The following is a 25491-nucleotide window of genomic DNA, read 5'->3' on the forward strand; positions in this document are numbered from 1 at the left end:
CTTGTCTTCAAGGACACTGTGGTTTGGACCCTCAGTGTTTAGGGGATCACCTTTGGACTCCAAAACTGAGGAGGAAAAACAACACAGAACAGAAAAAATACTTCCATGTCAATTTTTCATAGATGAGGTAAAAAAGAAAGAGGAAGGAAGTCCATTCCCTCTTGGTGATCTAGTTCATGGTGCCCATGCTGTATGTGTAATTATGATCACCATCCTCTGGTTAAAGTAGACAAGAAAGGCTGAAAAGAGCTACAGAAAGAGAGAAATGATTCGATCTTCATTGTTTTATACACAGAGACAGACAGACAATCAAAGATGTCTTTCCCCACTCATATGGTAGGAAATAAAGTAACCTCTGTGTTAAGCAATCTAGATATATTCCAAAAGCCCTTTATGGGTCCTCCATTTTGGGCAAAGTGGGTATATCCATATGCGCCTGGATTACTTTTTACTGAACAAATTGAGAATATCTCTCCAGATCTCCTCCTCCTTCTCTGTTACGTACCTCAAATGTTCAACATCATCCTCACTCTCTCTTCCTATCTTCAAGTATTAAGGAAGAAAATGACTGGTATTCACCAAGGTTAGCACTTCTCTTTGTACCTTGGATTCCATTCCATGAGTCTTCTTCAGGAATATGTTCCATCTATCATTCTTCCTTTCTCTAATAATCATTTCCTCCTTATCCATAAATATCTTTTCTGATTCCTACAGACAGTGTAGATTTCTCCTGTCCATAAAAATAAACCTTCACTTCACCCTGACATACTTTCAAGTTATCACTGAATATTTTCCACCTTTAACAATTGCCTAGGGAAAAAAAAAAAAAGATCTACTTTCTTTTTATTTTTATTTTTTAAAGACTGAGTTTCCCTATTTCCTCAAGCCTGGAAATGTAGGGGACATCTTTGGGAAAGACCTTACTCTGATTAGCTATAGCAGCTTTGACTTATTCTGGTTTTGATCTGTGCTAACTTGATACCTTTTAGGTAATTTGGTAGTAGCCCCCACTCTAAATTTCAAAAGATTTCTATATTAACCCACTGTACTCCAAAACTCCTAAATTCATGTGATCTGCTTGGGGAATGTTCTTTTCTCTTCCTTAATACTCACTTCAGAACATCTGGATATTGACCCCACAATTCCACTGAAACTGCTGACTTTTAAGCCTCAAATGACTTTTTAACTGGTAAAATCACAATAGCCTTTTCTCAGTCTTCATCTTTCTTGATGTAACTTTTACCTTTTTTTTCCATATCTTTTTTTCTGGATACTTTATCCTTAGATTTGTTTAGTAACATGACTCTGTCTTTCTATCTTTGTTTTTATGTCTTTTCATTTTCATTTTCTAGATTCACATTTTACTGTGTGTGTTTGTATGTGTGTGCATTTATATACTAAGGGCTTTGTACAGTCTTTTCTTTTGGCAGCCTTATCAACTCTCTTGAACTTAGATATAATATCTATGTAGATGACTCTTACTTCTATATATCCAACCCTCATTTTACTTCAGATTTATCGTTTCACATCATCACTTGCCTTCTGGACATGTTTATCTGGATGCCCCACAGGCATTTCAAACTCAGCATATACAAAGCATATCTCATTATTTTTCTTCCTCCTATCTTCTCTATTTTTGTGAATGGCACCATCCTCATTTACCCATATCCATAATCTCAATTATACTTGATTCTTTCTTCTTCAATTCTCATATCCAGTAAGTTGTCAAATGTTTTTAATTCTGTCTCTACATCTTTCAAATCCTCCTCCCTTTCAGTATTCACCCAATCTCTACCCTCATCCAGGCCTTTATCAGTTCTTTCTAAACTATTGCAATACCCTCCAAATTTGTCTCCTAGCCTCTACTCTCCCACCACTTAAAGCCTTCCACAAGATTTTCCACACAACAAAGTATATTATCCTAATGCACCATTTTATCTTTGTAATTTATCCCTAATCAATAATGTTTGTGGTTCTCTATTTTGTCTGGATCAAACACAAACCCATCTATTTGTTATTTAAAATTCTTTACAATCTGGTTTTAATCTTTCTTTCAGATTAATTTCATGTTAATCTTTGTTATGCAATCTAAATTTCACTCAAACTGGTATCCTTGCTATTTCTCATATATGATATTTAACTTCACATCTTAGTTTCTTTGTTTAGGCAGTAAAAGCTTTCCTTCCCCACTGATGCCTCCAGAAATCTTTAGAAGACTTTAAGACTTTATCAAACACATCCTTCTGCAAGAGATCCTGTTAGTACCACACTCACTCAAAATATATTTTCTTTTACTTTGAATACTTTTATTTAATTTTCTGTATATAGGTTCTTTTTAAAAATTATTATTAAGCAGAATATAATCTCATTGAGAGCAGGTATCATTTAGGTTTTGTTTTTGACTATCCAGTTCTTAGCACAGTGTCCATTTCCTGTTAGATCCTTAATAAATTCTTAATGAATCAAATCAAATTGGATTGAATTGAGGGCAAGGTATATTTTCCTGGGTACCTATCCATTGTAGAAGTCATTTGGAGCAAATACTTAGGTATTCAAGAATACATTGGTCCTGCTTTCCTTACCAGATTTTTAATGGACATTTTCAGAGCTTCTTTTCTTCATGAAGCTGGTGAGAGTGACAGGGGAATGAATCTAGGCTCAGTTCCAGGTTCTGAGGCATCGTAACACTGCAGTTCTCTCTGTCTATGTCTGCTTATACAGATGAATGATAAACTTTCTCTTTTGGTAGTGGTTCTGCTTTACACAGCAGAAACCCATGGGAGAAATGTATTTCAAATATAATGTAGGCTGAATAACAAAAAATTAGATTTCTTAATCTAGGATTTGGAAGTAGACCTTCGAATGTGACCTAAATTTAAAATAAATAAATTTATTTTATTTACACTTTGGATAATCATTATAGTATCATTTAGGTAACAGGTTTCTATTTTTATTAGGAATCCAACACTGAACTAATCCAAATCCTGGACTACAACAAACTATTAGTAACTATCAGAATCTATTAAATAGAAATAATCTCCTTAGCAAAGGCCCCTATTTTTTATGCCTTCAGAAAAACTATGCTATTAGGAATTTCCAAGATTCCTCATTTTCCTCAGTCCTGATAAGACATGAGGATATTGAGAAGTTTATGTACTTATTTGTATTCTGTATGTACTATTACTATACTTATTTGTCCTTTTCCTATCTCTCGGATCCCTATGCCAGCAGTTTATCACTTCAGTAGATATTGAAATCAACACCAGTGGAACTCTATTTGAATTTCTTAGGTTTACAAAGTTGTAACCTGGTTGATTCCATCTCTGGAGTATTGGTTACCAATGATCAGGAGATAACAAATCTGATCCAGGGAGGCAGCTATAAACTTTCATAGTGTCCATGGGTAGGTGGGAGATAGGGTATCCACCCTTTTCTTTTGGGAAAGGAAAAACATTCAAAAGATGTTTTTTGGATTTCATCATTTGCCTTTTATCTAATAATTCAAAGTCTACTTCATATTTTTGAGATACATATACCTACTTCATGTTTTTTGAGATTTTTATTGCCATCTTCTGTTTTTACATTATATTCATTTGTAAATATATCCTTCTCCTTCTACCTAGGTAGATATCCCCTGTACAAAAGAATTTTAAAAAATGATAAACCAAAACTAGTTTATCAAATCAATCAATACATCAACCAATGTATATACTATAAGCAATGTTCTACAATCATAACCCTTGGCCTCCAAAAAAAGGAAAGGAATTACCTTTTAAAATTTCTTCTTTGGGGCTAAAGTCAGTTATTATTATCATATATCATTCAGTTTCTATTTTTGTTCTTTCCACTTATGTTTTTATATTTATTGCATATTTTATACTGATTATGCTTACTTCACTGCATCAGTTCATGTAAATCTTCTCATGTTTCTCTATATTCTTCATATTCATTAATCTTATTTTCAAGCAATATTTGATTTGACTAATTTGCTGTAATTTGTTTAGCCATTTCCAAATTGATGAAATATATTTTGTTTTAAAAAAATAGTACTGTTATTTGAAAATAGTACAATTTAGTGTGCCTCAAGTCTTTCTTTATATCTTTCTGTTTCTGGCTCAAAAATATAGATGTTATATTCATTTTCTCATCATAATTGCATTCTGCTTTCCTAAACCTCTTAATCAATTTGTAGGTCCAGTCCTTTCAACACTGATTCCTCTCTCAAACCTTAGTTTTTAAAAAATTTAATTTTATTAGTAATTCAAAATTAATATTTGTATTATTGTTAATAGTTTGCAATTCTGTTGAGAATTCTTTGTTCATATCCTATTATTGCTTCAGGATTGAAGAAGAGCTCTTGGTATTAAATAGTTATCTTAGTTATACTCTATGAGATATCTATGAGATATATTCTTAACAGGGACCTTTAATATTTAAGTAACATATCTATTTGGAGATTATTGTAGCATGTGGTATAAGATATTGGTCTAAATTTTTTTTTTGTCAAACTGCTTTCTAATTTTTTCATAAGTTTTTGTCAGATAGATAGTTGTTCTTCAAAATATTGATGTTTTCAAGTTACTGAACACTGAACTATTTAATTGAATTGTTTCTGATTCTTCCTTTTCTAGTATATTCTACAAATAAATAAAAAAATATGACTTTTTGAAAGCTTCCATAACCATTGCTAATAGTTGTATCATTTTTAAAAAAACTAAATCAATTTTCTTAATCTCCTGAATTGTCAGGTCCTCACATGTAAAGAATTGCTCAAGATCACATAGGAAGGTAGTGATAAAACGGCTAGTTTTAACATCAGCTATTCAATTTTGAACTCTTTCCTTTAATGCCAAACAGTCTTCCATTCAGTGAAGGTGGACTTGCCTGATGTTCTTTAAACAATAATTATGTGAGTACAAACTATGGTCTTATATCCATACAACTTCATTTTCACACATATACTTGGCTTTGAAATCATGTCTTTACCAGAGGACACTAAGTATGAAGAAATACATACTAGTCTGTCTGGTTTCCTAGGCAGGTAATGTTTAAAAACTATGATTATATTGACAGAACATTTCTCTTTCTTCTCTTACATTTAGAATATCAGGATTCAGAAAAGGTCTTAAAGTCAAAGAGTGAAAACAGAATGGTTTGGTTGGGCTTTGTCAAACTCTTGACTATAGTCACACTAAGACAGAGGGAGACTGTCAGTTTGTTTAGTGACCTGTAAGAAATCTGCCTACTTGCAGGCAAATTTGCCTATCATGAAAATTTGTCCATTTTACTTCCTAGAAAAAGGCATGAGGGTGGAATAACACCACTAGAAAAGTCATCTTGTAAAAATCACCAATGTAGTCAACAAATTTACTGCAACTCAAGGGAAGATAGGAGAAGGTACATTGTACTACTTCCCTTCTACCAATTGATAGTGCTTTGTTCCACAGTTAAGTAGTGCTTTCTTCATGTGTATTTTGTATGTAATTGTATGTATTTGTGTTGTTTTGCTGTTTGAGGACAGAAATAGTTTTGTTTTTTTCCCTGTCTTCCTGCCTTTCCCCTCTCTGCCCCATAACATGTATCATGGTACCTGTCACACAGTAGATGCTTTTAAGAAATATTTTGTTAAATGATTGATTGATAGATATAATACTTGAAAGTTCACAAATTAAAGAGAATGCTGTGCCATTATACTAAGAAAACTAGGCCTCCTTAGGAAATTCAGAGCTTGAGGTTGGTAGTTTGATGACTCAGTTGAATCAAATCAATTGGAACAGTTTGTCCATAATCTGCCCCATTAAAGATCAGTATCCAAGAGACAAGCTATAAGTAAGCACAGCATTTTCATTTCCAGAAGATGGCAGTCTAGCATCCTAAAAGGCACTCATTGTGAGGGCCTTAGTACTCACATTATATGTAGCAGACTGTTTCCTGAATTAAAAATAACTTTATTGTTTCTTCATCAATGAAATGGTAAAACTGTTGCAGGTTCTCTGTTACATTCCCTTTGAATTCTTTACTCTAGGGGGTGGGCAGAGATAAGAGGCCAAAAGCAAAGGAGAGAAGCAGCAGGAAGCTTTAGACTATTTATTTTTAGCAGCTGAGTAGAAATAAAGTAAATGTCCTTTGGATGAAAATTAAGAATACTTTGAAGTGCTTAGACTGATTGAGACAGTTCATGAAATAATATTATTTATTTGGTCAAACACAGATAAAGAAACATAAATTGAGCTTGTCTTTTGCTGAAAATTAAGAATACTTTCCAGGCCTTAGATTAATTAACCCAGCTCATGAAATAATATTTATTTGGTCAACCACAAATAAAGAAACATAAATTGAGCTTTTTTTGTTTTGTAAGTGTATCACTGAATTTGAATCTAGAAACTCTTTCTTTGCCCTCTAGAACTTTGCACAATCCTGGTTCTTTTTTTAAACTACTTCTCTGTCTCCTATGCTAGGGAAAAAACAAAAATTATTTTCCTGTTCTCCCTAAAATTTGTATTCTCCAAGGATATTTGCTTAGGCTTCTGAACAATCTCTTTTTTCCCATATCTTTTCCCCCCACGCTATTCTCTGTCTTTCTAGGAAACTGCCCCTCTCTTCCCTTCTTCTTCCTGCCTCTCCCATCATCTCATCTTTACTTTAGCTTTCTTGACAATCTAAGATATTATAGCTTCTACGAAGCCTTTTCCCCCTTGACCTTTTATTTATTCTCTTGGCTTTAACTCACACCTCTACAGTATTAAAGACTGATGAGAAATATAGATTCAAAATTCTATATCTCTAGTCCTGACCCTTTCTTGAAATACAAAATTTCCATTTGTATGTGTCACTATCATGTGAAATTCAACATATCTAAGATTTGATTTTTCTCTTACAAATCAATTTCCCTTCTTGACTCCTCTATTTTTTGTTAATAGAACTATTGCACCAATTATCTGGGTTTATAACGCTTGAGTAATTAAAAAGAAAGTTTATTTTTTCGATCAATAAGCATTTATTTTCTTTTCCTTACATTATATAATCCCAAAAGAAAAACAAAATCCATGTGTGAGTGTGTGTGTGTATGTGTCGGTATATATATATGTATATATAGTTATTCAAGTAGTAATCTGATGTAAATTCATTCTTGATGTTGTTTGCAATGTCCATTCCTCTTTCCATTCCCACTGCCACTTTCCTAGTTCTGATTCAGATTTCAGGCTAATCCAAAAAATCTTTGTTTGCACTCTAATGTAACTTGTAAACCCATCACTAGATTAATCTTCTAAATTTTTCTGTCACTTTGTTTATATCACAGAACCTGTACTAGTTCCCTATTGTCTACTACATAAAGTTCAAATTCTTTAGTCTAATATGATGACCCTCTAAGACATTGTACCTGCCTTGCCTCCTACAGGATTCCTTTTGCTTCATCCACACTCCAGCCAGCTCCTATAATCCTAATAACCATTGTAATCCTTTCATAATCCTGATAATCATTTGTAGTGACATCATTAATACCTTACAAGCAAATTCTATTATATTATTACAAAACCTACCTATAAATGGTATGGTGATAATTACCTTCGTTTGTGAGCATATGATTGACAACAATCTGAGCTAGCATGTAAACCCTAAGGGGTATAACTGCCCACAGCCTTAGTCTCCTTATCAGTACCAGGGAGTTTATTGCAGGCATGTAAAATGATACTTTTGGCACTATCTTTTATAATATTTTTAGACTGAAATAGTTTTCATAGAACCAGTTAACAAATTTAAACAGGACTATTTTCCCTAATGTACTCTGGTCTTTTTGTCTGAAATACCTCACCCATTCTCCTTCATTACTTTAATCTCTATTTTAACATTCTTCAAGACTATTTTAGAAACTCTGATTTCTACAAAATCTTTCTAAGCACCCCAAGAAAGTCTTTCCTTCCTCTAAACATTTTAAACATAAAGTGGCTGTACTCATTTCTTATCTAGCTTTATCATTTGGGACATTTCTGACTCACTTGCCCTAGAACCTTTTCCTCCTTCCTCTTTTTCTATCTCCATTCCACCTTTATAGTTTCCTTTTGTCCACATTAAATTTCAAGTGTCTGAAGACACTGATTGTCTTTCTTTTTGTATTTGTTTCTCCAGAGATTAATACATAGTAGGGGTTTAATAAATGTTTCTCAATTGATGGATTGCTAGTCATAAGAGATTTAATTGGCTTTTTTTTTGTGGTAGTATAATAGATTATGTGCATATATAACAAAAATGCATATATAATAAAATGGGCATAATGCAGATCTTGCATGAGTAAAATTATAGTTTTAGAACTAGGCTATCTAGTTTTATCCTTTCATTTTATAGGCGAAAAAATTGAAGTTCAGGTAAGTTATGTGACTTATCCAAGGCCATACAGATAATACATGGCAAAGTCTGAACCTGAACACATTTCCCTTCACTCCATATCTAATGTCCTTTCCATGGCACCAAACTAACTATTCTTTATAAGATTACTGTGGATCAAATTAGGTGACTGCATTTCTAAATATTAAAGCATAATAAAATGTTAGTTCTAATAATAACACATTATTATTATATGTCATATTGATGAAGGCAAGATCCTATCATTCTGTGGATGGTAGTTTTAAGACCTGAGTTTTGTACCTAATAGGTGCTTAATACATTTTTGTTGAATAAATAAGCACTCCTTTAAAATGTAAATTCCCCTGGGAAGCATAACACTTGAAGTCATTAGCAGGTATTATCAGAGATTAGCAAGTCAGTTACTTAGGAAAATCAAGAGAAAAGGTGATAAAAAATAGGAAACTTTTGTTGAGGGAGATAGGGGAAACTCTGTTAGGTTTCACCCACTGCTTCAATTTCTAGAGAAAATGGGGCATGGAATCATGTATCATATCTACTCCTTAGTTCAAATGAGAAGAGGAAAATGAGAGAGGACTCTGATATCTATAGCTAAAAAGTCCCTGCATGCCCTCAAAGTCAGCATTTTCCATGCTTCTAATTGAAATGGATTTGCCTTCCCAGATTATGAGTCTGAATCTTGTGTTCTCATCTATTTTGTTGTAAGAAAGCTCTTGGACTCGGTTAAGAAGGTTCTTTTTGTTCTTCAGAGTATTACTCTGAACTAGGAGTCAGAAGAGCCCTCATGCTCCAATATTAGCTTGCTTGGGCCACCTTTTTGAATTTAAATTTCTTCATCCATTAAAATGAATGAGTTGGGTTAGAGATTTTCTTAATTTTTTCCCATATTTTAAATTAAAAGTTAATTCTTTTAGGACTACTAGGAAGGGCCCAACTTGATTTCTTCCAATTCCTAAATTACTTCCTACCTGCTATGAGTTTCTAAAAATCCAGTATTAATTTACGACTTTAGTCCATGATATAAATGCAGATTTCTCAAGGATTGTCAAAAGTGAAATGGCATTTTAGTTTTCATACCAGAATAGGAATGATCATATACCAACTTTTAGTATTAGAAAGGAAGGAAAGACTGGGAGGATGTGTGTTTGGGGATGGAAGGGGGATAACTTCTAGGGGAAATGTAGCAATAACCCTAAGACCATCTGGCCTTGGGAATGCTATAGTTAAAAATGATATAGTTCTTTCTCTAGCTTCTAGGGAAGATGTAGGGATAACCTTAAGGTCCCTTGGCCTTGGAAGTGCTATAGTTCCACAAACATTGCTGGCTGTCAGATAACAATCTGTTGATCTGTGATAGCAGTTTCTGAGCCAATAATGAGGTATATATCAGATCACTCTTTAACTTCACCCCTAAACCATAAAATTAGCATATCAATGACATGAAGCACCTACCAGGTCCTCTCTTACTTTTTCCTATAGATGTATCTTCTTGCTCCTGGTTCTTTGCTAAATTCTTTCAGAATTTAGCCCACTTTAACTGGCATTACAATTATAATAAACTTTGCCCTAGACTTGGAAATGGGTCTGAGTCTGCAGATTCTTTTGAGACATCTTGAAACACTGTTATGGAACCCCAAACTTTGGGGATTCTCCTCTGACTTTCAAAAGGGGTACTCAAATGGAATTTAAAGAGAAGAAAATAGCCTCAGGATAGCAGAGCTGAGGGAGAGAGGACCCTGAATGAAACTTGGATTAATTTTCAATTTTTTTCCAGTGTTGTCTCTATTTGCCAAGTAGGGGATTACCTTTAGATGCTAATTAGGCATTGGTTATACCAAACTGTTGGTATTGTAGTGCCAGCAATGACTCTGATATCTATAGCTAAAAAGTCCCTGCATGCCCTCAAAGTCAGCATTTTCCATGCTTCTAATTGAAATGGATTTGCCTTCCCAGATTATGAGTCTGAATCTTGTGTTCTCATCTATTTTGTTGATTATTAATCTTATAGCAATTAGGCAATGATTTTTAAATTCGCTGAGGGCAGAACTATGACATTTTTCTATTTTTATTTCCAGCACCTAAGCTGGGGACCAGCACATAGTAAGTGTTTAACAAATGTTTGTTAATTGGTGATGTGCTCAGCCTTGCTACAAGGCTATGAGAAATAGAGACAAATGCACGCTTTAGTTTGTAACCTCATATTGGTCTAAGTCAGATACACTATCTCAAGGCCAGTCATTCTGTCTTTCTCTCTTTTTCCCTCCCTCTGCTTCTGACTAGAGCTGGATCAGCTACGAATTATATTAACATCATATATTCAGTTATCTCCATAATTCTAATCAGAGCCTGGATGAAATAAGCCTTTTGTCTGCTTTAAGAAACTTTTTGAAAATTGTTCAGTTCTCTCTCTTATTGTCTATTAGAGTTTTTGAATGTAACATGACATCAAAGAACAAATACTTATGTGTGTCTCAGAGAAATGTATATATATATATACACATATATATAAATATATTAAAAGCAATATTGAAAAATGTTTCTCACCACATCCCCTTCTATGTGATGCCTGCCTCTCAATCCTTTCTTGTTGGCTATGCTTTGAGTCTTTTCCAAGCACTAATTAATCTATCAGGTAATAGCTGGCATACTTTTCTTCAAATATAATTTTTGTAGGTCAAAACAAAACTGACCCTTTCAGCCAGTGGGAATTTTTATTAATATTGTCTTAGGTGGTCCCTGATTCTTTCAACCCAATTAACTAGGATAATATAATAGAAATGAATGTTATTTTGACTTTGAACAAATAATAACAGAGGTTTAGTGGTAAAAACATGAATAACAGTTATAGTTAAGATGGCAGTATAAAAAGTCATAGAGAAAACCACTATACATAAATATAACATGAAGCCAGAAATACTGGTAGAAACATTCTGGGAAGGAAATATAGCATAGGCCCAGGTGAACAAGGCAGAAGCTTACAAAAATATAGTGGAGAGGTTCCATAGGTGACTATAATTTATAGCACTGCCTAGAGTAGGAAGGTCTCTTGGGAAAGATAATGAAAATCTTTGATTGTACCCTGACAAGGGATAGCTGACTGCACAGCTGTGACCAGGACCGCTTTACCTTGCCAGTGTTCTGAGTGTAGACACATAATGGGAGAGGGAAGTCAGAGGAAGTGACATGAATTGTAGAAATAAAGAATAGGATTTGAATATCCCATTCCATAGTATTAAAGTGGTTAGAACTTAAATTTGGCACAAAAGCCCAAATCAGAAATTAAATTTGGAAATATTGAGTAATCAGAAGAAGACAATGAATACTATAAAGAAATATGGGGTGAAGATTCATTCCACAATAACTACAAGCAAAGTTTTAGAGGAAAAAAATGACTTAGGTACAAGGACAACGATAGTATTTGGAAGAAATGAAAGAAGATATTTAAAAATGGAATTCCAAGTAAAATAAATATACTGGAGAAAAAAAGTGGAAGAAAAGCAAATAGATGAGAACAGAAATCAGAACTCTTGCTTAAGTAATAGATTTGTTGAAAGTAGGAATAGATAAAACAGAATTCAGTGACTCCATAAAAAAACAAGAAATATTAGAACGAAATGAAATAATTTTTTTTATAACTTTTTATTGATAGAACCCATGCCAGGGTAATTTTTTTATTATCCCTTGCACTCACTTCTGTTCTGATTTTTCCCCTCCTTCCCTCCACTCCCATCCCCAGATGGCAAGCAGTCCTATATATGTTAAATATGTTGCAGTATATCCTAGATACAATATATGTGTGCAAAACCGAACAGTTTTCTTGTTGCACAGGGAGAATTGGATTCAGAAGGTATAAATAACCTGGGAAGAAAAACAAAAATGCAAGCAGTTTATATTCATTTCCCAGTGTTCTTTCTTTGGGTGTAGCTGCTTCTGTCCATCTTTGATCAATTGAAACTGAATTAGCTCTCTTTATCGAAGAGATCCACTTCCATCAGAATACATTCTCAAAGAGTATCATTGTTGAGGTATATAATGATCTCCTGGTTCTGCTCATTTCACTTAGCATCAGTTCATGTAAGTCTCGCCAGTCCTCTCTGTATTCATCCTGCTGGTCATTTCTTACAGAACAGTAATATTCCATAATGTTCATATACCACAATTTACTCAACCATTCTCCAATTGATGGGCATCCATTCATTTTCCAGCGTCTAGCCACTACAAACAGGGCTGCCACAAACATTTTGGCACATACAGGTCCCTTTCCCTTCTTTAGTATCTCTTTGGGGTGTAAGCCCAGTAGAAACACTGCTGGATCAAAGGGTATGCACAGTTTGATAACTTTTTGAGCAAAGTTCCAAATTGCTCTCCAGAATGACTGGATGTGTTCATAATTCCATCAACAATGTATCAGTGTCCCTGTTTTCCCACATCCCCTCCAACATTCCACATTATGAACAAAATGAAATAATTGATAAAAATGGAAAAAAAGTAAGATATTAAAAATGATTGACCTTAAAAGGAGGTTGAAGAAATATAATTTAAGAACCATCAAAGTCCCTGAAAACTATGATCAAAAGATTAGTCGAAGCATTACATTTCAGAAATTATAAATAAAAACTGTTTTCTTTACTAGAATAAAAGCACAAATTTAAAAAAAAAATCACTAGTCATCTATTAAAAGAAAGCCCCGCAAGAAAACTCCCAAGAAAATCATCAACAAAATTGTGATATTCTAGGTAAAAAAAAAAAAAATCCTGGAAGCAATCAGAAAGAAATAATTCAATATCAAAGAACTATTGTCAGGTTTACATTATATTTGCCAGAAACATAAAAATAAAAAGACAAAAGAATCCTGGAATAAGAAATTCAAAAAAGCAAAACATAAAAGCTGACACATAAAAGTACCTAATCCTGCAGGACACAATATAATCCTAATAAAAGTAACTGATCCTGCAGGATATAATATAATCCTAACAAGTGAGAATATGTCTTTACTGGAATAGAGGACTTTGAAGTATTCCTGAGGAAAAAACCAGAGTCAAAGAGGAAATTTTAAATTCAAACATAAGTCAAGAGAAACTTAGAAAAGTATGTACACTGAAGAATTAAAAGAAGATAAAAGTACTTACATTTTAATGGAGGAGAAGAAACTAGGTTCTTTTAAAAATTGTAGTGTTTTCAATAGCGAGAGAATAAATTTTAAAAAAGATAAACAGGAAATTTGGGTAGTTTGTTTCTCATGGCATTGAAAGGAAAGAATATGAGAAAAAGAATAAGCATCAATAAATGAGGAAGAAAGGAGTAATTTAGTATGTTTCATAATCTAATCTGAATACATTAGAAGAATATATAGATACAGAGGAAGGAGAAGGCATCACATAAATCTCACTTTTATCCAAAGAGGCATATAGACATTTTGATGTAGTAATACAACAAATTGAAAAGGGAAACAATGGAGTTAAGAAAAGGGGCCTGGAGGGAGTATAAGATCAGTAATGGAATAGCTACAACCAAATATACTTTATAGAAGGTAGACTGATGAACAGGGATTTAAATGGAAAGAAAAAATAAGAAATAGTAATTGGGATCTGGATGAAGAGAGGATACATTGGAATGGAAACACATTGATTCAATTATATAAGAATTGTATTGATCAAGTTGCTTTTTTTCTTTAACCACATTCATCTTTTTTTTCTTTCTTTTCTTTCTTTCTTTCTTTCTTTCTTTCTTTCTTTCTTTCTTTCTTTCTTTCTTTCTTTCTTTCTTTCTTTCTTTCTTTGTTTCTTTCTTTTTTGGTTGAGAAAGCTTAGATTTAGCTTTTTTTTTTTAAATATAACTTTTTTATTGACAGAATCCATGCCTGGGTCATTTTTTACAACATTATCCCTTCCACTTACTTCTGTTCTGATTTTTCTCCTACCTCCCTTCACCACCTCCCCCAGATGGCAAGCAGTTCTATATATGTTAAATATGTCACAGTATATCCTAGAATCAATATATGTGTGCAGAACCAAACAATTCTCTTGTTGTACAGGAAGAATTGGATTCAGAAGGTAAAAATAACCTGGGAAGAAAAACAAAAATGCAAATGGTTTACATTCATTTCCCAGTGTTCTTTCTTTGGATGTAGCTGCTTCTATCCATCATTGATCAATTGAAACTGAATTAGATCTTTTCTTTGTCAAAGAAATCCACTTCTATCAGAATACATCCTCACACAGTATTGTTGTTGAAGTATATAATGAACTCTTGGTTCTGCTCATTTCACTTAGCATCAGTTCATGTAAATCTCTCCAAACCTCTCTGTATTCATCCTGCTGGTCATTTCTTACAGAACAATAATATTCCATGACATTTATACACCACAATTTACCCAACTAATCTCCAATTGATGGGCATCCATTTATTTTCCAGTTTATAGCCACTACAAACAGGTCTGCCAGAAACATTTTGGTACATAGAGGTTCCTTTCCCTTCTTTAGTATCTTTTTGGGGTATAAGCCCAGTAGTAGCAGTGCTGGATCAAAACCCTTTGCGCACAATTTGATAACTTTTTGGGCATAATTCCAGATTGCTCTCCAGAATGGTTGGATTTGTTCACAACTCCACCAACAGTGCATCAGTGTCCCAGTTTTTCTGCATACCCTCCAACATTCATCATTATTTTTTCCTGTCATCTTAGCTAAGGGATTTGATTTCTTTATTCACTATATCTTTAAATGATTGGGATGAGTTATCCAGACTGTCTTGCCAAGCTTCCTTTTCCTCTTTCCACTTTTCTTCTAGCTCTCTTGTAAGAGCCTTTTTAATTTCTTCTATGAGAATTTTCTGTGTTAAGGACCAGATCATATCCTCCTTTGGGGATTCATCTGGAGACAGTCTGTTTTTAGTCTCCTCAGGATTTAACATCTGCTGTCTATCCATAGAGAAGCTATCAATGATTAGGGTCCACTTAAATTTTTTGCTCATTTTGTTAGAAAAGAATCAATGAAAACAAGCTAGCAAAAAAACAAATGCAGTCTGCTTTTTTTTTTTTTTTTGGGGGGGGGGGAGAGGGTTGGATGGTATTACCGAGCTTCCTCTACAAACTGTGAGGGGCAGCAATGAGGCACTAGCAATGGCTGCCCTGCGTCTGCGCTCTGAAACTCTGAGATTCTGAGAATGTGCTGAGATAGTCTGGATGGATGTGGCTAGGTTCTGAGAGACCCTAGCTTTTCAGGGTTATAGTCTTTACCCCCTGTGTTTTTAGCTTCTCTGTCTACTGGCTTGCTGTCAGGGCAAAATATCCAATAATGTAGTAAAGTTCTCCCTGCAGAGATGGCTGAAATCACACCCCATCTCTGTCTGGTCTGCTCAGCTGTGAGCTGCCTATTGTGCTCTTGTTGTTGCTGTCTGACCTCAACCTGTGCCCCATCTAAACTGTCCCCACCCTCGAGCCAAAACAGACCTTTTCTGGCTAATTTCAAGGATGTCTTCTCTTTGTAATTATTTGTGGGTTTTTTTTTTTTTTTTCAGTCAAGCACTAATTCCAAGGCTTGTCATGAAATAAATTCTGAGAGAAAATATGGAGCTTAAGTAGATGTGGAAGTCTTGACATTCATCTTTTTAAGAGAGGAAAATGTACATGATATGAGGGAGAGAATTATACAATTAATAGTTATGACATATATGTGAATGCAAGGGACTTATCCGTAAAATAAAAAAGGAGAAAAATATATTCAAAAGATAATTTTAATAGTATGTTATTATAAGAAACAAAAAATTCTTACACAATTAAAAGGAAGGACTGGAGCAGAATTTATTTTACTTCAGATTAAGTTAGAAAAGCAGTGGATAGCAATCATTATATAAGACAAACCTATGGTAAAAACAGATATGGTTTAAAAAAGATAAATTGAGAAATTATGCTATGCTTAAAGGAAAGATAGACTGTGCCATGTGACTTAGCATCTAAAAGCTTAAAAGAAAAATTAATAGAATTAAAGGAAGAAATAGTAAAGTATTATATTTGATGAATTCAATGAATCCTTATAAGGCCTAAACAAGTAACAAAAACTGAAGAAGAAAGAAAAATTAGAAGAGAACTTTAGAAAATTTAGATATGATAACCCTGGTGACCACTGAATGGGAAGAGAAAGTCATATATGTATACATATACATATATATGTATATATAAAATATATGTATTACATATATATGTAGCTCATACCAGATATACCAAAACTGATTCTGCCAGGTCACAAAAATTTCACACGGCAAATTCAGAAAAGCAGAAAAATTAAGCACATCCTTTACTGACTCAATGCAATGAAAATAAATAAAGCATCTTTGAAGAAAAGATTCAAACTAAAATGGAAAGTAAATAATTCAATATTAAAGAACTGGTCAATCTGAGAATACAAAGAAACAAAAGATAACTTTGTCAAAGAAATTAATAACATTGAGACAACATAGAAAAACTACTAATATGTAACCATAAAGATTCTTTGGGGGAAACATAGTGGTAAAAACTTGTATTTACAAAAGAAATAATAATAAAGAAAACCTACAGATATCTGAATTGGACATCATAATTAAAGAAAAGGCTAGAAGAGAAGAAAATTTAAAAAAAAATACAAAACCCAGAAATAATGTGAATCAAAGATGAGATTAATAAATGTGAAAGCAAAAAAAAAAAAAGATATTCCATTTTTTGGTTCTGGCCATCTTTTCTAGCCTGACACAATTTCTCTCCTCATCTCACTGACTGGCTTCCCAGGCTTCCATTAAGTCCCAACTAAAATCCCATCTTCAATAGGAAACTTTTTCTAACTTCTATCAAGAAGTGCTTCCCATTATATATTTATTAATATTTGTAAAAGTATTTGTTTGTCAGTCAAAACATATTTATTAAATTCATATTGTACCAAGCATTGTACTAACTGTTAGGAATATGAAGAGGGATTTACAAAAACCAGTTCCTGCCCCCAAAGCTCACAATTGAATGAGGGAATTAACAAAAAAACCATGAACAAGAAAGCTATATGAAGGAAAAATAAGAAACAATTGAAAAAAAAAAAGAGGAGTTAGGACTCTTTTTCTCTCTATCTTCTTTCCTTCCCTCTTCTTCTTTCCCTCTCTTCCTCCTTCTTCCCTTCCTTGAAGGAAGTTTAGACACAAGATGGTAAGAACTTGGAGATGTACTATCCTCTTCTTGTTTGTCTACACACCATACTGGGGTAACATAATTTCAATGAAACAGGCCAATCTATTAAATAATGGTACAATTGCTTATTATTATTATTTGTTATTGTTTGAGAGGCTAGGTAAGGAAAATTATGTAGGAAAAGGGAAGGAAGAGGAGAAGAATTACCTCTGAACAAGTTTGTAGTATTAAGAGCTAGTACACAGAATAGATCTAATTTTCAAAATGGTGATGACAATAGAGAGCAAAAGTTGGGGATAAGTATTTCTATACTGGCTTCCATTACTATGTGCCAAGTACTGTGCTAAGTGTCTCATAAATATTATCTCATTTTATCCTCACAACCAACTGTAAGGAAAAAAGTGCTGTTATCCCCATTTTACAGTTGAGAAGAAATATATATATATAAACACTTTAAATCTTATCAAGTACTTTTATGCCCATTATCTCCCAACAATTTTAGGAGGTAAATACTATAGATATTTAGTATTTATTATGATTTTAATAATAATAAATAATTGTGATGACCACATATTTAAAATCAGCTGGAGTCAGGAATTCAGGTTAAGGGGAAAATCTTCAATCTTTATTCTCAGTAGAGGTGAAGAAGGATTGCAATAGCAATATGGGCAGACAGGAAGCCAGCTAGCAGAGGGGAATTGGAGGTGAAGGGTGGTCGATAGCAATGCAAGCAGCTGTGATAAGACGCCAGCCAGCAATCTCTCTTTCCGCTTCTGTTTCCATTCCCCTGCCTCCACCTACCAAAATCGCCATTTCCTATACAACACATCAGGACTTGCACAAAGAGTGGGCGGGGGCCGTTCTTTCTCCAAGCTTATATATTAATAGAGTATGGTCCAATTACTATTTAGCCTCACGTGCTTGGGACCTCAGTGCATCAACTCAAGCCTCAGCCCATTACATCTCCCGCTTTCTTTTGTTTTAGAACACAGGTGGTCATGCCATCCCTGACTCCTCAGGGAGGTCAGAGCCCCCAAGGGGAGGTGATCACACCCTCCCTGACTTCTCACGAAAGGAGGTGAAAGCACCAAAAAGGAGGTGCTCACAACCCCCCGACATCTCAGGAAGGGAGATGAAAAGCACCAAAGGGAAGTGGGGGTTGCTCGCAGGTTTCTGGGCTGAAGGGTCTTATTATGCACAAACCCATCAGCATGGGAGGTATTACACAAGCACAAAGCAGCAACGCAGACGCTATTAATGATGATTCTCCCCACAGTCAGTGCAGGCTTGATGTGGTGTAACAAACATGAATTGTACATGCAAGTAATGGTATAACAAACAATTTAAATCAACATGGTGTTGTAAAAGATTACCAGAAGTCCTAGAAGGAGAGTATGTAAACAGCAGTCACACATATGCCTTCTTCTGCAGCCAAGAGATAGTCCAAAACCAGTCTATTGTCCATTGCTTCACATATCAGGGAATCCAATGATCTCCCCAAGTTTTTGAAGTCCTGCAAAAGTCTTTTTATGTGTTAGGGAATCCAATGATTCCAGCAGATTGTGAAGTCCTATAACAGTCTTATCATTTCTCAGAAAATCCAATGATTCCTGAGGGCTTTCAAGTCTTATGTCTCAAAAGAATCCAGTGATTCCTGAGGGTTTTCAAGTCCTACAACAATCTTATGTCTCAGAGAATCCAATGATTCCTGAGGGTTTTCAAGTCCTACAACAATCTTATGTCTCAGAGAATCCAATGATTCCCAAGGGTTTTCAAGTCCTACAACAATCTTATCATGTCTCAGAGAATCTAATGATTCCTGAGGGTTTTGAAGTCCAACAATTTTCTATGTCCATGAGTCAAATGCCATAACTGCCATGCTCTTTCAATGATGAGCACAATCAGCAACAGAACCACCCAATATTTCTTGCATCTTCTCCTTCGTTTCAAGGGTCTGCTCCGTCTCTCTGTGATGGACAAGACGAATATGGCTTGTTGGCACCCATCTGATTCCTTCTCCACTTGTAGAGATACAAGCAAACCCTCTCCTCCAAGCAGTTAGCCTATCTGGTCCCTTCCATTCACCACTTTCTGGGTCTCTCCACGTCACCTGGCGATTATCTAAAGATTGTGGAGCTGCTCGCATTGGACACTGCCCTTCCTGTGGGTTATAAAACCTGTCTGCCAGAGCCAGTGTATCTTTGTCAAAAATCAAGAAGTTAATAGTATAAAGGGCTAGATTTAGAAGTTCTCTAGGGTTACCTGTGGCTCCCCCTTTCTTTTGTTTTTGGAGCAGCATCTTAATGTCCCTGTTTCTTCTTTCTACAATTGCCTGACCTTGAGGATTAAAGGGTATGCCAGTGGTGTGTAAAATCTTATACTCTGCACAAAAGTGTTCAAAACGTTTGGAGGTATATGCAGATCCATTATCTGTTTTTATTTCTTGTGGCACACCCATAATTGCAAATGCTTGAATGAGGAATTCAGTGACCACTCAGGCTGTCTCTTTTGCTGCTGGTATTGCAAAAGTGAATCCTGAAAAAGGTGTCTACTACAACGTGGATAAAAGACAGATGACCAAAAGATTTATAATGGGTCACATCCATTTGCCAGATTTCATTGGGTCTCAAACCATGAGGGTTCTTCCCTGGAGGGAGTGTAGGAGGATGGAAAGGAAGGCAAACTGTACAGCTTTTTACTATGTTCCCAGCTTCCTCTTTTATTATCCCAAATTGTAAACACAAAGCTCGAGCAGCCTGATGGTATTTAGAATAGGATTCCTGGGCCTCCTAAAATAACGGCGTACTGGCTAATATAGTTAAAAGGCTATTTGCCTTTGAATTTCCATCAAAAATAGGACCTGGAAGTCCACTATGTGAGTGGACATGCAAGATATAAATCTTTCCTGGATGCTTTCTCACTTGCTCTTGAAGTTCCTTAAAGAGCTGATACATATTAGAAGCTGCAAATTTTATTTGGGCTGTGGCAATTCTTTGTACCACATCTACAGAATAGGCTGAATGAGATATATTTATGTCTCCTGGGTACTAAGTGAGAGCTAGCATGATGGCATATAATTCGTTCTGCTGAGTGGACAGAAAAGGAGTTCTGACTACTCTTTTTATGGTTAAGTCATGAGAGTATACAATACAAATATTATGTTTGAATGCATCTGTAAAGATAGTTGGTCCTTTAAGAGGAACTTTAGAAACTTTTTCTTCAAGAATCCATCGCCAATTATGTAAAAGTCTGGTTATTTTTAATGGAGACCCATGTGTAAAATTTGGAGCCATGGCTAATAAAATTTGCCACTCTGGGATAGTCTCACAGCACACATTAATTTCTGTATTGGTGTAAAAGGTGTATATTTTGTCAGGTCTTATCCCAGATAATTGTACTGCTCGCTTAATGGCCTTTAATAAAATTCTAGCCACAAGCACTGGGAAAGGAGTAAGGCTTTGTTCTGGTTGTGCCGGGAGGTTCACCCACTCTATCACACTGTCTCCTTGATGAAGGACTGCTGTGGGTGCCTCTTGTGTGGCAAAAATTGATATTTCCAAGGGTTTTTGAGTGACTCTTTCAACCACATTTGATAAAGCCAGTTCAACTTTTCTCAAAGCTTCTTTTGTAAGTTGGCATGGTGAATTTAAAGCACTGTCTCTCTTTAAAATGTCATATAATGGTTGTAACTGATAGATAGTCAAACCTAACACTGGTTGCATCCATTGGATATCTCCTATCAATTTCTGAAAATCATTTAAGGTGTTTAGCTTCTCTGTTCTTAAGGACAGTTTTTGTATTGTAAGCACCTTAGGGTATACTTTGTATCCTAAATATTGAAAAGGAGCATGTCTTTGAATTTGTTTCTTCAATTTGTAGTATCTTAGTGTTTCTATGGTCTTTTGTAGACATGCTTCTAACATTTATTCCTCAGGTGCACATCCCAGTATATCATCCATATAATGTAATAGCATAACTTTTGGAAATGCTTTTCTTATTGGAGCAAGAGCAGCAGCAACATACATTTGACACATAGTGGGGCTGTTTTTCATTCCCTGTGGCAAAACTGTCCATTCATATCTTTTATAAGGCTCAGCTAAGTTAACGCTGGGCACTGAAAAGGCAAATCTCTTCATATCCTCCTTATCCAGAGGGATAGAATAGAAACAATCCTTAATATCTATGACCCAAAGAGGCCATTCTCTAGGCAACTGAGTAGGAGATGGAAGCCCAGGCTGAAGAGTTCCCATAGTTTCCATCTGTTCATTCACTTTTCTTAAATCAGTGAGCATCCTCCATTTTCCAGATTTCTTTTTTACAATGAACACTGGGGAATTCCAAGGACTTAGAGAAGGTTGTAAATGCCCTTGTTCAAACTTCTCCTGTACTATATCTAAAAGGCCTGAATTTTATCATTTACCTAAGGGCCACTGTTCTATCCACACTGGTGTATCAGTTTTCCATTGGATAGGAACAGGTGAAAGTGTTGGCAGGCCTTCAACAGCAACCCTGCTTAAAAAACCAAAGTACTCATTTTTAACCCTAATTGCTGTAAAACATCTCTTCCCCACAGATTGATGAGTATTTTTCAACTATAAAAGGAGTAAAAACTCCTGTTTTGCCTTCAAAAGTCCATCTCATAGGGGCAGAACTAACTTTAGCTGCTATTGATACTCCTATTCCAGACATGTAGGTGTCTGCTTTAATCTTTGGCCAGTGACTGGGCCAATTTGCACCTCTAATGACTGTACAATCTGCACCTGAGTCTAGCAATCATTCTAATGGTAGGCCATTTATATAGATCATGAGCATAGGTCCATCAGCTGTTACAGCTGCTGTCCAGTATATTGCTGGATTTTGTGGTCTGGAGTCAGAATCTGGGTGATTATCACCAAGTTGCTTATTAGGATTCTGTATGAGTAAACCTGATGTTACTACTTCTCCTGGGTGATAAGTCACATATTGTCTACCTGTATTAGTGACTGGGATATTATCTGCACATTCCCCAGTTTCCCACATCAGTGTGTGGATGGACACTGTTTTGTACATATAAAAAGGAGGTGAAATGGTCAAGCCTACTGTGCCTGGAGGTAAGGAATCCATAGGCTGGAGAGGAACAGATTTCACCTCTCCAGGGGGTATCTCAGTTGTCCCAGCTGCATACAGCTCTATGCTCCCCAATTGTAATTACTTTCTCCCATCAGGTTGCTTCCTGGCTGACTAATTGTGTAATCCCTTTCTCCCATCAGGTTGCTTCCTGGCTGGTTGATTGTGTAATTCCCCTTTTCCCATCATGTGGCTTTCTAGCTGATTGGTCAAGTCTGGGTACTGAATTTCTAGGCACTCTCTGGGTGCACCATTGGCTGCTATCATGCCCCAAGTGTTTTTTTGCCAGCCTGGGGCTGGGCCCCTCATACCATTTCCTTGAATTTGTCTACATTCTGAGGCCCAATGGAAGCCTCTGTTGTATTTTGGACATGGGGTATTGGGTCTTGTTCTCCCATCCTGTTTTTTCATTCTGTCTCTATACCAACACTGAGCTTTTAGATGTCCTACTTTACCACACTGAAAGCATCTATGAGTCTCTTTGGAAGTCCCTTGCCAGGAGGGATTCTGTCCTCCCATGTTGGGATTTTGGGAAGTCTACATCATAACCTGGCTATAAAAGGCATTTGTGCCCACTGTGGCACAGCATCTTATGAGCTCCTCTAAAAGAGCATCCTTGTGCAGTCCTAGTATAATTCTTCTGCAAACCTCATTAGCATTTTTCTTAGCAAGTTGCCTTATCAAAATGTCTGTTACTGCATTTTCCCCATTTGTTCTTGTTATAGCTGTCTGCAAACATCCCACAAAGTCAGCAAAGGGTTCACTTGGCCCTTGTGTTATTTTTATGAAGGCCCTACCCTTGTCATCTTTATTGTGGAGAGAAGCCCATGCTTTGATAGCATTAGCAGCAATTTGCTCATATGCTGCTATAGAATAATTAATCTGTACTGTGATGTCTGCATAGGAACCTACACCTGTTAGTAGGTCACAGGTGATTGCAGCATGAACTCCACTTTGACTATTTTGTTGGGCTTGTATCCTACAGAGCTCACTATATTCAGAAAGCCACAAGTAGTTTTGTCCAGGTTCTAGGCATATCCTTGCTATAGATTTCCAGTCATTAGGAGTCAAGATTTCAAAAGCCAAATTCTGTAATAACATCTTAACATAAGCTGATGTACCCCATAAAGAGTGCAAGCCTTTTTCAGGTCTTTGAGATTTCTATATCAAAAGGAGCATATTTTCTACTTTCTTGACCTGAAGAATTAAACTGTTGAATTACAGGAAAAATGTGGTGTTGAAATTCCAACACATTTCTCCCTTCCTCTTTGGCCTTAATTAGTCCCTTTTGCAATCTAGTCATAGGAGTGGCTGGATGCTGAGGGGGAGGTGCTGGTGCTGTCACTGCCCCCCTCTCCCCATTACCTCTCCTCCCTCCATCCCAGAGGGTGGAGTTGATGGAGGAGAGGCAATTACCTGCTCCTTAGGTGGGGCTGAAGCTGCCTCAGATTCACCACACCCTTGAGCCTCACTTAAGTTTCCATGCCCTATGGGGATGTGGTCATTAATCTGTTCTTTGTCTTCCTCCTTTATCTCAGGCTTCCCCATTTGGCTATTCCTAGATTTTTCCTTTTGTTCTAGAACTTAGACCGTTTTTTTAAGGCCAGCTGTATTATATTGTATAAATAGAATGCCTCAATGGAAATTGAATGAGGACCGTTTTTGTTGCAATATGCAGAGAGCTGTTGCCCAATTAATGTCCAATTATGTGGAGAGATTTGCTCTTCCTCTAAGAACCAAGGATAGGTGTGTTTTAATGTACCAAGAAGTCTAGCTGTCTGTTCCCAAGTTATAAGTAGCTCTTGATCTTCTATCAGCTTAAGCATGCTTTCTATAGCACCACTCCTGGGTGGGGGTGGGGGTAGAAGGTTTGGGGTGGGGATGGAGAATCTTTAGCTAGGTCTGTCCCATTTCAGCCAAAAAAGCTTACTAGTTTAGTCTTTAAGAAAATAAGTTCCCTTTTTGTCTATTACAATACTCACCTAAGTTCCTAGTCACTGGAGACTTCTTCGGTGAAAGTAGGGTCCTTGGTTCCTACACTTGGGCGCTAAATGTGATGACTGTGTTACAAATTACATTACAAATAATATTATTTATATTTATTTTTTTTTCAATTTTACAAATTGAAAACTGATATTTTTAATTTAAAACAAAGTTTGAGTGGTCTTGTTTCTGATTATGTAAAGCTCAAAAATTTACACATTGGGATTCAAACCAAGTTTTTTTTTTTTTTTTAAATTTCAAGTCACATTAATGTTCTTTATTCTTTACATATTGTTTCCTCTGAAATGAGTTCTATTTTCAAGGTGCATCATGGGACAGTTATTTTGTTTATCTCTCTTGAACTCTCTTGAACTTATTATTTGTGGATCATGTGGATTAGAAAAAGAAGCAATGAGAAAGTAATAGTTTTTATTTATTGGGAAAAAAAGGAAAAAGAGATTTATAAAGGAGCTGACCAAATTATTCTACTTCACTCTTGGTGTTATTATTTTCTGTTTTTCAGTTTTGTTTTGCTTAACAGTCAAGCCAGAATATTTTAGTCAGCTGTAGGTTTTACCACTGGGGACCTAAGCTCCTGATCAGTTGCCCTGGGACATTTCAAAAGTCCCCTGAATTCTGTGAGCAGCCATGTCTAGTGTTTTATTACATGTAGTTGTATGGCTAGAGCTTAGATAATTCATCTTGAATAGTAAATTGTTGTCATCCATATAGCAGAAGTTAGGACAGGGTTAACTGATTAGAAAATCAGTGACATAATAGAGAAGAAAGGGGGATATAGGAATCATCATCCCTGAGGTTTGGTTACTAGTTTGTCTGACACTCATTTTAGAACCTCAGATGAGTGATTCAAAGGAACAGTGAAAATGTCTACTGCT

General features: G+C 35.5%; 1 protein-coding gene across 1 annotated transcript in view; it reads left to right on the plus strand.

Moving 5' to 3' along the window:
* AGBL1 (AGBL carboxypeptidase 1) overlaps positions 1 to 25491 on the plus strand; it is a 1144955-nt gene that overhangs the window by 131917 nt on the left and 987547 nt on the right. The gene's annotated exons all lie outside the window — the stretch shown is intronic.

Source organism: Antechinus flavipes, chromosome 2, assembly GCF_016432865.1.
Source record: "Antechinus flavipes isolate AdamAnt ecotype Samford, QLD, Australia chromosome 2, AdamAnt_v2, whole genome shotgun sequence".
In the NCBI taxonomy this organism is placed as follows: Eukaryota; Metazoa; Chordata; class Mammalia; order Dasyuromorphia; family Dasyuridae; genus Antechinus; species Antechinus flavipes.